This window comes from Balaenoptera ricei, chromosome 12 (assembly GCF_028023285.1).
Source record: "Balaenoptera ricei isolate mBalRic1 chromosome 12, mBalRic1.hap2, whole genome shotgun sequence".
Lineage (NCBI taxonomy): Eukaryota > Metazoa > Chordata > Mammalia > Artiodactyla > Balaenopteridae > Balaenoptera > Balaenoptera ricei.
Window position 1 is genome coordinate 27,668,007 of NC_082650.1, and position 12,522 is coordinate 27,680,528.

A 12,522-nucleotide genomic window follows, 5' to 3' on the forward strand; every position below is an offset into this window, starting at 1 on the left:
TTGAATTCATTAGGTTTTCAACCTTAGCTCTGATAGGCTTTAAATGTTTTGTAGTTTATCCATCTTCTTATCAGTAGGATGGGAGCAATGTATTTATAGTTCTCTTGTTTGTTCTTTTTTTTTTGCATAATAAACACTCAACAAATGCCATTTCTTTATTATTAATATCATTATTACAAAATGTTTTGGACACACATCAGCAGCAGCACTATCACCACTATTATTATAACCAACAAGTCCAAATTCACACGTCATCAACCTCCTAAGTCTGAATGGCAAAATTTAACTTTAGAATTACATGATGATGGGCTTCCCTGGTGGCACAGTGGTTAAGAATCTGCCTGCCAATGCAAGGGACATGGGTTCGAGCCCTGGTCCGCGAAGACCTCACATGCCGCGGAGAAACTAAGCCTGTGTGCCACAACTACTGAGCCTGCGCTCTAGAGCCCGCGAGCCACAACTACCGAAGCCCACGCGCCTAGAGGCCGTGCTCTGCAACAAGTGAAGCCAATGCAATGAGAAGCCCGCTCACAGCAAGGAAGAGCAGCCCCTGCTCGCCACAACTAGAGAAAGCAAGAAAGCCTGCGTGAAGCAACGAAGACCCAACACAGCCAAAAGTAAATAAAATAAAATAAATTTATTAAAAAAAATACAATTACATGATGAAAAAATAAATCTCTTTTTTTTAAACCGCAAAATCTCTTTAGTAAATATAACAACAAAAACAACAGCAATAATAAAAGGTAGATACATAGATAAATAGAAAGAATGAAAGATAAAGGAGATAAAGTAGAAAAGGTCACTAAAGTTAATACCAGCTAAATTAAAGTTAAAGCTAGCTAAAGAAACAAACAAACAAAAAAGCATGCTATAAGTATATAATTTCTAAAATAGCCAGGTAGTTATTTCAGTTCCATCATTATACTATTGGAATAAACAAAACAATTATTGATTGACTTCTCTTAATTTCAAACAGTTGATCCTAAAATCCTATACATTGTATCTATGAAGATAGTATTAATACTGCATCAACCGGGCTTCCCTGGTGGCGCAGTGGTTGAGAATCTGCCTGCCAATGCAGGGGACACGGGTTCGAGCCCTGGTCTGGGAAGATCCCACATGCCGCGGAGCAACTGGGCCCGTGAGCCACAACTACTGAGCCTGAGCGTCTGGAGCCTCTGCTCCGCAACAAGAGAGGCCGCGATAGTGAGAGGCCCGCGCACCGCGATGAAGAGTGGCCCCCACTCGCCGCAACTGGAGAAAGCCCTCACACAGAAACGAAGACCCAACACAGCCAAAAAAATAAACATAATAAATAAATAATAAATAAAAATTAAAAAAAAAATAAAATACTGCATCAACCAAGTAATTTGGGAAATTACAGGTTACCTACACAATAAATTACTCCTGAAATATTTGGAAATACCTTTGAGCTAGACCAAAGATATAAAGCCAATGGAAGTGAGGCTTTATACATTCCAAGCACTGAATTCTAAGGTAGGCAATCTCTCTTAATTTGAGACAACTCAATATGATAGAAAAGTGGATGAACACTTTTTAGCTTTGATTTGTGATCTGGAACAAGTCACTTAAAGTTTCCAGGGCTTAGTTTTTCTATAAGCAAGATGATGGCTCTGGAACAGGTTATCTTTAGAGTCCTTACCAGCTTTTATTTATTTATTTATTTATTTTTAACATCTTTATTGGAGTATAATTGCTTTACAATGGTGTGTTAGTTTCTGCTTTATAACAAAGTGAATCAGCTGTACATATACACATATCCCCATATCTCCTCCCTCTTGCGTCTCCCTCCCACCCTTCCTATCCCACCCCTCTAGGTGGTCACAAAGCACCGAGCTGATCTCCCTGTGCTATGCGGCTGCTTCCTGCTAGCTATCTATTTTACATTTGATGGTGTATATATGTCTATGCCACTCTCTCACTTCGTCCCAGCTTACCCTTCCCCCTCCCCGTGTCCTCAAGTCCATTCTCTATGTCTGTGTCTTTATTCCTGTCCTGCCCCTAGGCTCATCAGAACCTTTTTTTTTTTTTTTAGATTCCATATATATGTGTTAGCATACGGTATTTGCTTTTCTCTTTCTGACTTACTTCACTCTGTATGACAGTCTCTAGGTCCATCTACCTCACTACAAATAACTCAATTTCATTTCTTTTTATGGCTGAGTAATATTCCACTGTATATATGTGCCACATCTTCTTTAGCCATTCATCTGTCAACGGACACTTAGGTTGCTTCCATGTCCTGGTTATTGTAAATAGAGCTGCAATGAACATTTTGGTACATGACTCTTTTTGAATTATGGTTTTCTCAGGGTATATGCCCAGCAGTGGGATTGCTGGGTCGTATGGTAGTTCTATTTTTAGTTTTTTAAGGAACCTCCATACTGTTCTCCATAGTGGCTGTATCAGTTTACATTCCCACCAACAGTGCAAGAGTGTTCCCTTTTCTCCACACCCTCTCCAGCATTTATTGTTTGTAGATTTTTTGATGATGGCCATTCTGACCAGTGTGAGGTGATACCTCATTGTAGTTTTGATTTGCATTTCTCTAATGATTAGTGATGTTGAGCATCCTTTCATGTGTTTGTTGACAATCTGTATATCTTCTTGGGAGAAATGTCTATTTAGGTCTTCTGCCCATTTTTGGATTGGGTTGTTTGTTTTTTTGTTATTGAGCTGCATGAGCTGCTTGTAAATCTTGGAGATTAATCCTTTGTCAGTTGCTTCATTTGCAACTATTTTCTCCCATTCTGAGGGTTGTCTTTTCGTCTTGTTTATGGTCTCCTTTGCTGTGCAAAAGCTTTTAAGTTTCATTAGGTCCCATTTGTTTATTTTTGTTTTTATTTCCATTTCTCTAGGAGGTGGGTCAAAAAGGATCTTGTTGTGATTTATGTCATAGAATGTTCTTCCTATGTTTTCCTCTAAGAGTTTGATAGTGTCTGGCCTCACATTTAGGTCTTTAATCCATTTTGAGTTTATTTTTGTGTATGGTGTTAGGGAGTGTTCTAATTTCATTCTTTTACATGTAGCTGTCCAGTTTTCCCAGCACCACTTATTGAAGAGGCTGTCTTTTCTCCAATGCATATTCTTGCTTCCTTTTTCAAAAATAAGGTGACCATATGTGTGTGGGTTTATCTCTGGGCTTTCTACCCTGTTCCATTGATCTATATTTCTGTTTTTGTGCCAGTACCATACTGTCTTGATTACTGTAGTTTTGTAGTATAGCCTGAAGTCCGGGAGCCTGATTCCTCCAACTCCATTTTTCTTTCTCAAGACCACTTTGGCTATTCGGGGTCTTTTGTGCTTCCGTACAAATTGTGAAATTTTTTGTTCTAGTTCTGTGAAAAATGCCATTGGTAGTTTGATAGTGATTGCATTGAATATGTAGATTGCTTTGGGTAGTATAGTCATTTTCACAGTATTGATTCTTCCAATCCAAGAACATGGTGTATTTCTCCATCTTTTTATGTCATCTTTGATTTCTTTCATCAGTGTTTTATAGTTTTCTGAGTACAAGTTTTTCACCTCCTTAGGCAGGTTTCTTCCTAGGTATTTTATTCTTTTTGTTGCAACGGTAAATGGGAGGGTTTCCTTAATTTCTCTTTCTGATTTTTTGTTGTTGGTGTATAGGAATGCCAGATATTTCTGTACATTAATCTTGTATCCTGCAACCTTACCAAATTCACTGATTAGTTTTAGTAGTTTTCTGGTGGCATCTTTAGGATTTTCTATGTATAGTATCATGTCATCTGCAAACAGTGACAGTTTTACTTCTTCTTTTCCAATTTGGATTCCTTTTATTTCTTTTTCTTCTCTGATTGCTGTGGCTAGGTTTTCCAAAACTATGTTGAATAAGAGTGGCGAGAGTGGACATCCTTGTCTTGTTCCTGATCTTAGTGGAAATGCTTTCAGTTTTTCACCATTGAGTATGATGCTTGCTGTGGGTTTGTCATATATGGCCTCTGTTGTGTTGAGGTAGGTTCCCCCATGCCCATTTTCTGGAGAGTTTTTATCATAAATGGGTGTTGAATTTTGTCAAAAGCTTTTTCTGCATCTATTGAGATGATCATATGGTTTTTATTCCTTTATTTGTTAATGTGGTGTATCACATTGATTGATTTACGTATACTGAAGAATCCTTGCATCCCTGGGAAAAATCCCACTTGATCATGGGGTATGATCCTTTTAATGTGCTGCTGGATTCTGTTTGCTAGTGTTTTGTTGAGGATTTCTGCATCTATGTTCATCAGTGATATTGGTCCATAATTTTTTTTTGTGATATCTTTTTCTGGTTTTGGTATCAGGGTGATGGTGGCCTCATAGAATGAATTTGGGAGTGTTTTTCCCTCTGCAATTTTTTGAAGAGTTTGAGAAGGATGGGTGTTAGCTCTTCTCTAAATGTTTGATAGAATTCACCTGTGAAGCCATCTGGTCCTCGACTTTTGTTTGTTGGAAGATTTTTAATTATGGTTTCAATTTCATTACTTGTGATAGGTCTGTTTATATTTTCTAATTCTTCCTGGTTCAGTCTTGGAAAATTTTACCTTTCCAAGAATTTGTCCATTTCTTCGTGGGTGTCCATTTTATTGGCATATAGTTGTTTGTAGCAGTCTCTTATAATCCTCTGTATTTCTACAGTGTCAGTTGTGATTTCTCCTTTTTCATTTCTAATTTTATTGATTTGCGTCCTCTCCCTTTTATTCCTTGATGAGTCTGGCTAAGGGTTTAGAAGAAGATATAACAATTATAAATGTTTATTCACCCAACATAGGAGCACCTCAATACATAAGACAAATGCTAACAACCGTGAAAGGAGAAATTGACAGTAACACAGTAATAGTAGGGGACTTTAACACCCCACTTACACCAATAGACAGATCATCCAAACAGAAAATAAATAAGGAAACACAAGCTTTAAATAACACAATAGACCAGATAGATCTAATTGCTATTTATAGAACATTCCACCTAAAAGTGGCAGAATACACTTTCTTCTCAAGTGCACATGGAACATTCTCCAGGATAGATCATATCTTGGGTCACAAATCAATCCTTGGAAAATTTAAGAAAATTGAAATTGTATCAGGCATCTTTTCTGACCACAATGCTATGAGATTGGAAATCAATTACTGGAAAAAAAACTGTAAAAAACACAAATACATGGAGGCTAAACAGTGTGCTACTAAATAACCAAGAGATCACTGAAGAAATCAAAGAAGAAATAAAAAAAATACATAGAAACAAATGACAACGAAAACATGACAACCCAAAGCCTAGGGGATGCAGCAAAAGCAGTTCTAAGAGGGAAGTTTATAACAATTCAATCTCAAATAAACAGTCTAACCCTACACTTAAAATAACTAGAGAAAGAAGAACAAAGAAAACCCAAAATCAGTAGAAGGAAAGAAATCATAAAGATCAGAGCAGAAATAAATGAAATAGAAACAAAGAAAACAATAGCAAAGATCAATAAAACTAAAAGCTGGGGCTTCCCTGGTGGCTCAGTGGTTAAGAATCCGCCGGCCAATGCAGGGAACATGGGTTCGAGCCCTGGTCTGGGAAGATCCCACATGCCACGGAGCAACTAAGCCTGTGTGCCACAACTACTGAAGCCCGCGTGCCTAGAGCCTGTGCTCCGCAACAAGAGAAGCCACCTCAGTGAGAAGCCCATGCACCGCAACAAAGACCCAACACAGCCAAAAATAAATAAATAAAATAAATTAAAAAAAACCAAAAACCAAAAAACTAAAAGCTGGTTCTTTGAGAAGGTAAACAAAACTGATAAACCCTTAGCCAGACTCATCACATATTCTTAATAGAAGAAACACAAAGTTTATAATATAGTATTTTGAAGAATGTCAAGTTTTTAGAACTTCTAGAATTTTCCAGCTAGGAAGAATTCAAGTCCTAAAAAAATGAAAGGTAATAAAACATACTTCATACTGACTGAAAAAGTTTGGTCTCAAAGAAAAAGAAAGCAGACTATGTAAATGTGTGTGTGGACACACGTGTATGAAATCATGCTTATGGGTACCTCAGGTAGGCTGATCCACAAGACTTGATTTCCAAGGTGGGGGTGGGGAGGACTTACAGATCTATATTATGGCTAGTTGGTGCCACAGGCCACTGCTTTTTCAAATATTTTGATTGTCAGTGGCTGGGGATGAGGAAAGTGGGTGAGCAAGCTGGAGATGGGCACCAAGATGAGCACCTAGTATGAGTAGTAAGAAACCATCAATTGAAGGAAAGATGCCAAAAAGGCAGCACCATTGTTGGAAGGAGGCAAAGGAGTAGAAAAAAATCTTTTTGGAAAGTAAACAAATGCAGTTTCAAAGAGAAGCTAAGGTAGTAGCAAAGGCAAGGAGAAGTAGATATTGTATTTTGGTAAAAATGCAGGGATCAACTTGTGGGTATAGCAGTATATGTATGTTGGGCTACACCCCGAAAGCCTGCAAGCCCTGTAGTTGCCCAGCTCAAGACCGAAGGAAGAACCCAGAGACAGGGACAGAGACATCGATGGCTTAATAGATGGGAGATCTTACATACCTTAAGCAGGTCTTGGAGCAACACCCCGCCGTGTGTGGCAGACGGTGGGCAAGACATGGGAGCAATCTTCGCTATCTGAGGGGGAGAAGGAGGCTACAATTTATAGGGGGAATTGAAATCAGGTTGGCTTATCAGCTACCAGGGAAACCAGCAGCTGGGGCATGTCCCTCATCGCTCCTGGGGTTAATGACCATCACCAGGGTAGGTATTTCCCTTTAATAAACTAGCAGGTGGAGCCATTCCGGCCTACAGGGCAAACACATTCATGTGAATAGAACATAGGTGAAGCAGGAATTGGGTCGAGCAGGGCCTCAAAGAGCATGAGAACAGCCATCTTGTGTGGCCTGATCCTACACTCCACCCCTACATATCCTGCACAACCCTTACAGTCTTGGGGGTCCTTATGTCACACACAGCTGTTCTAGACCCCAAACAGTGTGTTTTTTTTTTTTTTGCGCTGCTTGGGGAGTCGGGTAGGCCTTTTGTAATATCTTCCACCTGTTTTAACGCAGTGTAGACAGCACAGGGAACAACAGCTATCACGGTATGTCACTGCTCTGCCCCCTTCCACAGCTAAAGCCAGAAGCCCAAGGTACTCTTATTATTTTGCCGTTGCTACAGGCCCCAACCCAGCCCTCCTGGGTAACTGAGCAAGTCCAATTCACAAGCCTGCTCTTGAGTTACTGTCCCTAAAGTCTGGGTCTGTAATTGTTTAGGGGTGATGGGTCGGGGGAATGCTTGTCTTTTGTAGCTAATCCAGGTCCTTAAGTTTTGTCTGTATTCAGCCATCTCTGTGCAATCAGATGCACCATGAGCGTGGGGCTGCTACTTTTAAACTGGAAAGACCTAGGTTAACAGGATATCATCAATATGATGGAAGAGAAAGACATCTCTCCTAGTAGGCAGCTGCCACAGGGCACCACTTGCTAGGGGATGGCCACCTTGGGACCACTGCCGCAACTTTCTGTTCCCCGTCCTTGTTTCCTGGCATCTCGGCGTTCCCAGGAGTCTCCTCGGCCTCTTGGCTGGCTCTCCAATTGTTGGGTTGCATCCCCCAGGCCCAAGCCTTGTAGTTGCCCAACCTCAAGACCGAAGAAAGAGCCCAGAAACAGCGACACAGACATCAATGGCTTAATAAATGGGGAATCTTACCCACACGAAACAAGGTCCAAGACCAAACTTTTTCAGTCAGTATGAAGTATGTTTTATTACCTTGCATTGTTTTAGGACTTGAAATCTTCCTAGCTGCAAAATTCTAGAAGCTCTAAAAACTTGATGTTCTTCAAAATACTGTATTATAGCCTTTGTGTTTCTTCTATTAAGAACATGTGATGAGTCTGGCTAAGGGTTTATCCATTTTGTTTATCTTCTCAAAGAACCAGCTTTCAGTTTTATTGATCTTTGCTATTGTTTTCTTCATTTCTATTTCTTTACTTGATGTGAAGTTACTTGTGTTTGATGAGATAATTCATTTCCTATCATTATTTTTCATAAATGTATAATACTTCACTTCTTCACCCAAGGAACAGTTGATCAATAAATATTTGTTGAATGAATATTCAACATTATAAAACTGAGTGTAATTCTTGTGTAATCCTGTCAGCTAAGTAGAGAGAATAGACATGGTGCTAAAATCTCCAAAGTGTTAAGGGGAGGGTCACAAAGTGAGAGACGTTCAGAAGGAAGAGCATAGTAGGGAGAGGGGCTGTTTCTCTGAGGAACTTCCTGCAGGGTCTCTGCCTATGACTGTTGGTTACATAGGTTACTGTCTGCATCAGAATGTGCAGCTGAGGGTCAAAGGGGACTGAGATCCAGCCTGCACTCTGTTCTTCCGCTCATCGAGGCATATATCTGAGCATGGGGCTGCCACGGTCCTAAGAAAGAGTAGGTTTGCCTAATCTCAAAGATATCGATGAGCTATTGGCAGCCCAGCTTCCCTGTGCCCAGATTTTTCTCCAGGAGTCATTTATTAGTCATCGGTCAGCTTGTAAATGTTGGAGGGTACATAAGATTACTAATTTTTTCACATGAACACTTCGTGTGTGGAACCCCATGGTGGACAGCCAAGAATTCTTTCTTGCCATGCCCCCATCAGCAGAGGATTGAACTCTTTTCTGTGAACATTGATGGACAGCTTTACATTGTGGATTCAGGGATCCTGGGAAGGCCCGATAAATTATCCCCAGAGGAATCTTACCCTATTTAACAACTGGAGCTTGACATTCCAATTTAATTTGATCTTTTTAGCTCAAGGCATGTTGAAATGAAACAAGTAATTATGAATTATTTTGCTGTCAGCATGTCGCTTTTTAGCACCCTGTGGTTATGTATGTCACAGTACTGAGCAAAGAACATTATGGATTTATCAATACTTGGCTGAGCCATTTCCCTCATCCTAGGGTCTCTGGGTCTTGTCTCAGTTTTGGTAATCTCATTTTCCCCAGTAATTCCTATAGTCTCTGTTACATAGTAGGCCTTCAGCAAATGTTTATTGAATGAATGAAACACCAATGATTCTATCCCATTCCTTGTTCAGTTACTGCAGAAAAATTAAGATTCTGTTTTCATAACCTCACAAATTTATTCTTAAGGTACACTAAAGAAGAATTTGATTTCTGATTTTCTGATCTAGATGCTGGACCCAAATTAGTTCTCCACATCTTCAGATTTATAGATGTCTTATCACTTGGAATAAAAATCACTTTACAGAAAATGGTTTATGTCATTATCATCTGCTTCTTTCATTTGACTCTGTGTTTATTTTTCAAATGAGCTTTAAGATTCTATTCTAGTAGATATTATTTTCATTCCTTTTCTTAATATTTTGGGCATTTGCTCTGGCACTATCCATTAAAATATATCCTCCCCTTGGGACTTCCCTGGCAGTCCAGTGGTTAAGACTCCACGCTCCCAATGCAGAGGGCACAGGTTCGATCCCTGGTCAGGGAACTAAGATCCCACATGCCGCATGGTGTGGTCAAAATATAAATATAAATATATATATGTGTATATATATATCCTCCCCTTATATGGAGCAATGGCTAGCAAATGGCTGTTTAGCAAGGATTACATATCTCAGCCCCCACTGTATCAAGTGGTGGTCACGTGACTAGTTCACACCAATAAAATGTGATCAGAAATGATGTCTTCTTCTAGGCCAATATAAAAGAGTATACTCCTCCATACTCTTTTTTCCTTTTGACAGTTGGCACAGGGCAACAAGGAGGCTTGTAATCTTTATTGTACCATGGATTCCTTTGGCACACTTTAGAAGCCTCTGGATCCCTTCACAGAATGTTTTTTAAATGTATACAATACTCGAATTATAAAGGAAACAAATTATAGTGAATACAATTATCAGAATATTTAGAAAATCAGTGATATGATAATCTGTGTATACTTGTTATCTATTGCTATATAACAAATTACCCTAAAACTTAGCAGCTTAAAACGTTTTTTTCATGGTTTCTGTGGGTCAGGAGCAGCTTCTGGTCCAGAGTCTTTCAAAAGGCTACATTCAGGGTGACAACTAGGAACACAATCATCTGGAAGCCTGACTGGGGAAAGATCCACTGTCAAGTTTGCTCAAGCGGCTGCTGGCCGGCTTCAGTCCTTTGTCACACTGACCTCTCCATAGAGTTGCCTCATGTCATGGCAGCATGACCTCCCCCAGAGCAAGTGCTCTGAGAGAGGGCACAGAGTCCATTGAATTGTTATAGCCTAATCTCAGAAATGACATCGAATCACTGTTGCCAAACTCTATTCATTGGAGGAGGATTACACAAAGGCATGAGTGCCGGGAAGCTGGGGGCCATCCTAAAGCTGCCTACCACAATGAGTTTTTTGTTTTTGTCTTTGTTTTGTATTAAAATACAAGATCTAGAGGCAGGTCTAATAACCACTGCAACTTTGAAAGAACACTGAGTATAAATGATTCTTTGAAAGCTTGGCAACCACAGTGATGATAAAAAAAAATAAATCTGTGATTTTTGTTTGCTACAAAGGGGCAAGTACTGCAAATACTTCTGTAGTTTTGGCCTACATTCATAATTAAAGGAAATGATAAATCTTGGGTCAAAGTTAACAGGATGTAATTTTTCCCGTACAAGTATACCGGCAGCCCTGAATTCTACCCATGAATCCTTTGGTGGACTCTGGAATCCTATCCATGGGCCCTATGGGGCTGGGGAGCCACAGATAGCTTAGGGCTCTGAATCACTGCTTGAGGAAACATTTACCAACCTAACACAATTGTCTTGAACTGTTGAGAGAGAAAAAGCCTCTATTGCACATGAGCAGTTGTATATTTTAGAGTCTATTTCTTACTACAGCCTACCCTAGACTCCCTAGTACATTTGCCAATTAATTACAATATTACTACTACTTTCTCTATTTTGTCCTTCAACATACAATTTTGAGTAAAATTTCAACTTACCTTTGTGTTAAATTCCACACATGTATCTCTACTGTAGAGCATTCATCTTATTCCACTAACATCTAGTTCACTAACTTAGTATGTACCAAAGACATGTGGAGACTAAATTATATTTTTCCAGTGACTTTTACTCTATTATTTTCCTCCAGTTTTCAGTTTTATACACCAGATGGTTGCCAGCTGGATCCTTATGAATAAATTGTAAATGACCAGTAATGATAAATATTTTTATGACTCTTGCTCCTAAATGATATTTAAGCATGTTGATGAACTTGTTTTCAAACAATGAGCATCTCATCAAAGAGGCAACAAATCATCCCATACGCCATTGACAGAAATATCCCCCTGGAATAAGTAATGGAGACTGAATGTGTCTAGGCAAAGCTACTGGATGGGTTTGTGTTGGCAGAAATTAACCTAGTTACAGTACAATGTTAATGTTTTGTTTGGTATTATTTTTGTTTTGTCATGGACATAAAAAAAAAATAATGGCACACCACTAGAAAAACAAAGTCAGGTCCATACTTTTACAATCCTTTCTAAAACTGAATTAAAAAACGAGGCAGTGGTGTTAGCTTTTAACCTAACTAGCCAGATCCTAGTATCACAAAATGAATTTTGAAAATAATTGTTTTGCAAAAGATCAAGCCATTTTTAGGCATATATATCATGGTTGTTTGGAATTCAGTATAAAGATTCCTTTTAAATGGAAGCAAACAATATAACATTTATAGTTTTCTCCCTGAAATGTAGTACTCCCCTTCATTGTTCGAGAAGATTCATTAAGCTGGGACTTCCCTGGTGGTCCAGCAGTTAAGAATCTGCCTTCCAATGCAGGGGACATGCGTTCGATCCCTGGTTGGAGAACTAAGATCCCACATGCCGCAGGGCAACTAAGCCCGCACACCGCAACTACTGAGCCTGTGTGTCACAACTAGAGAGTCTGCACGCCACAACTAAGACCTGATGCAGCCAAAAATGAAATAAATAAATATTAAAAAAAAAAAAGATACTAGAAATAAATGGGGGAAAAAGTTCATTAAAAAAAAAAAAAGATTCATTAAGCAAAAAAAGCACTATAGGGCATAGAGAAAAAGAAACAAACTCAACGTTTCTCTCTGGAAGCAAATATCCCCCTAGCAGTAATTTTGAGTTAGGTTTATCAAAACGGTGATTTACTAACAAATATTTTATTTTTCTCTATTAAAGTATAGTTTTGGCCCTGATTTATAAGAACCGCATACAAAAAAATCTTTTCTTAGTTCTTAGTTCCTCATTATCTTACACAATTCAAGTAAAAGTAAATCATTTAAAATAAAAAAATTTTTTGTATTATAAAAGTAATGCTTATTGTAGAAATGTTAGAATATACAGAAAAGCAAAGGAAGAAAATTGTTTAAAAATTACCTATAATGTGGGCATCCAAATAGAATTACAGTATCATTTTGAGCTTTATTTTTCTTGCCTATTTCTGTACAAATATACATATAACTTCTTAAATCAGAGTTTTTTTTATGGAT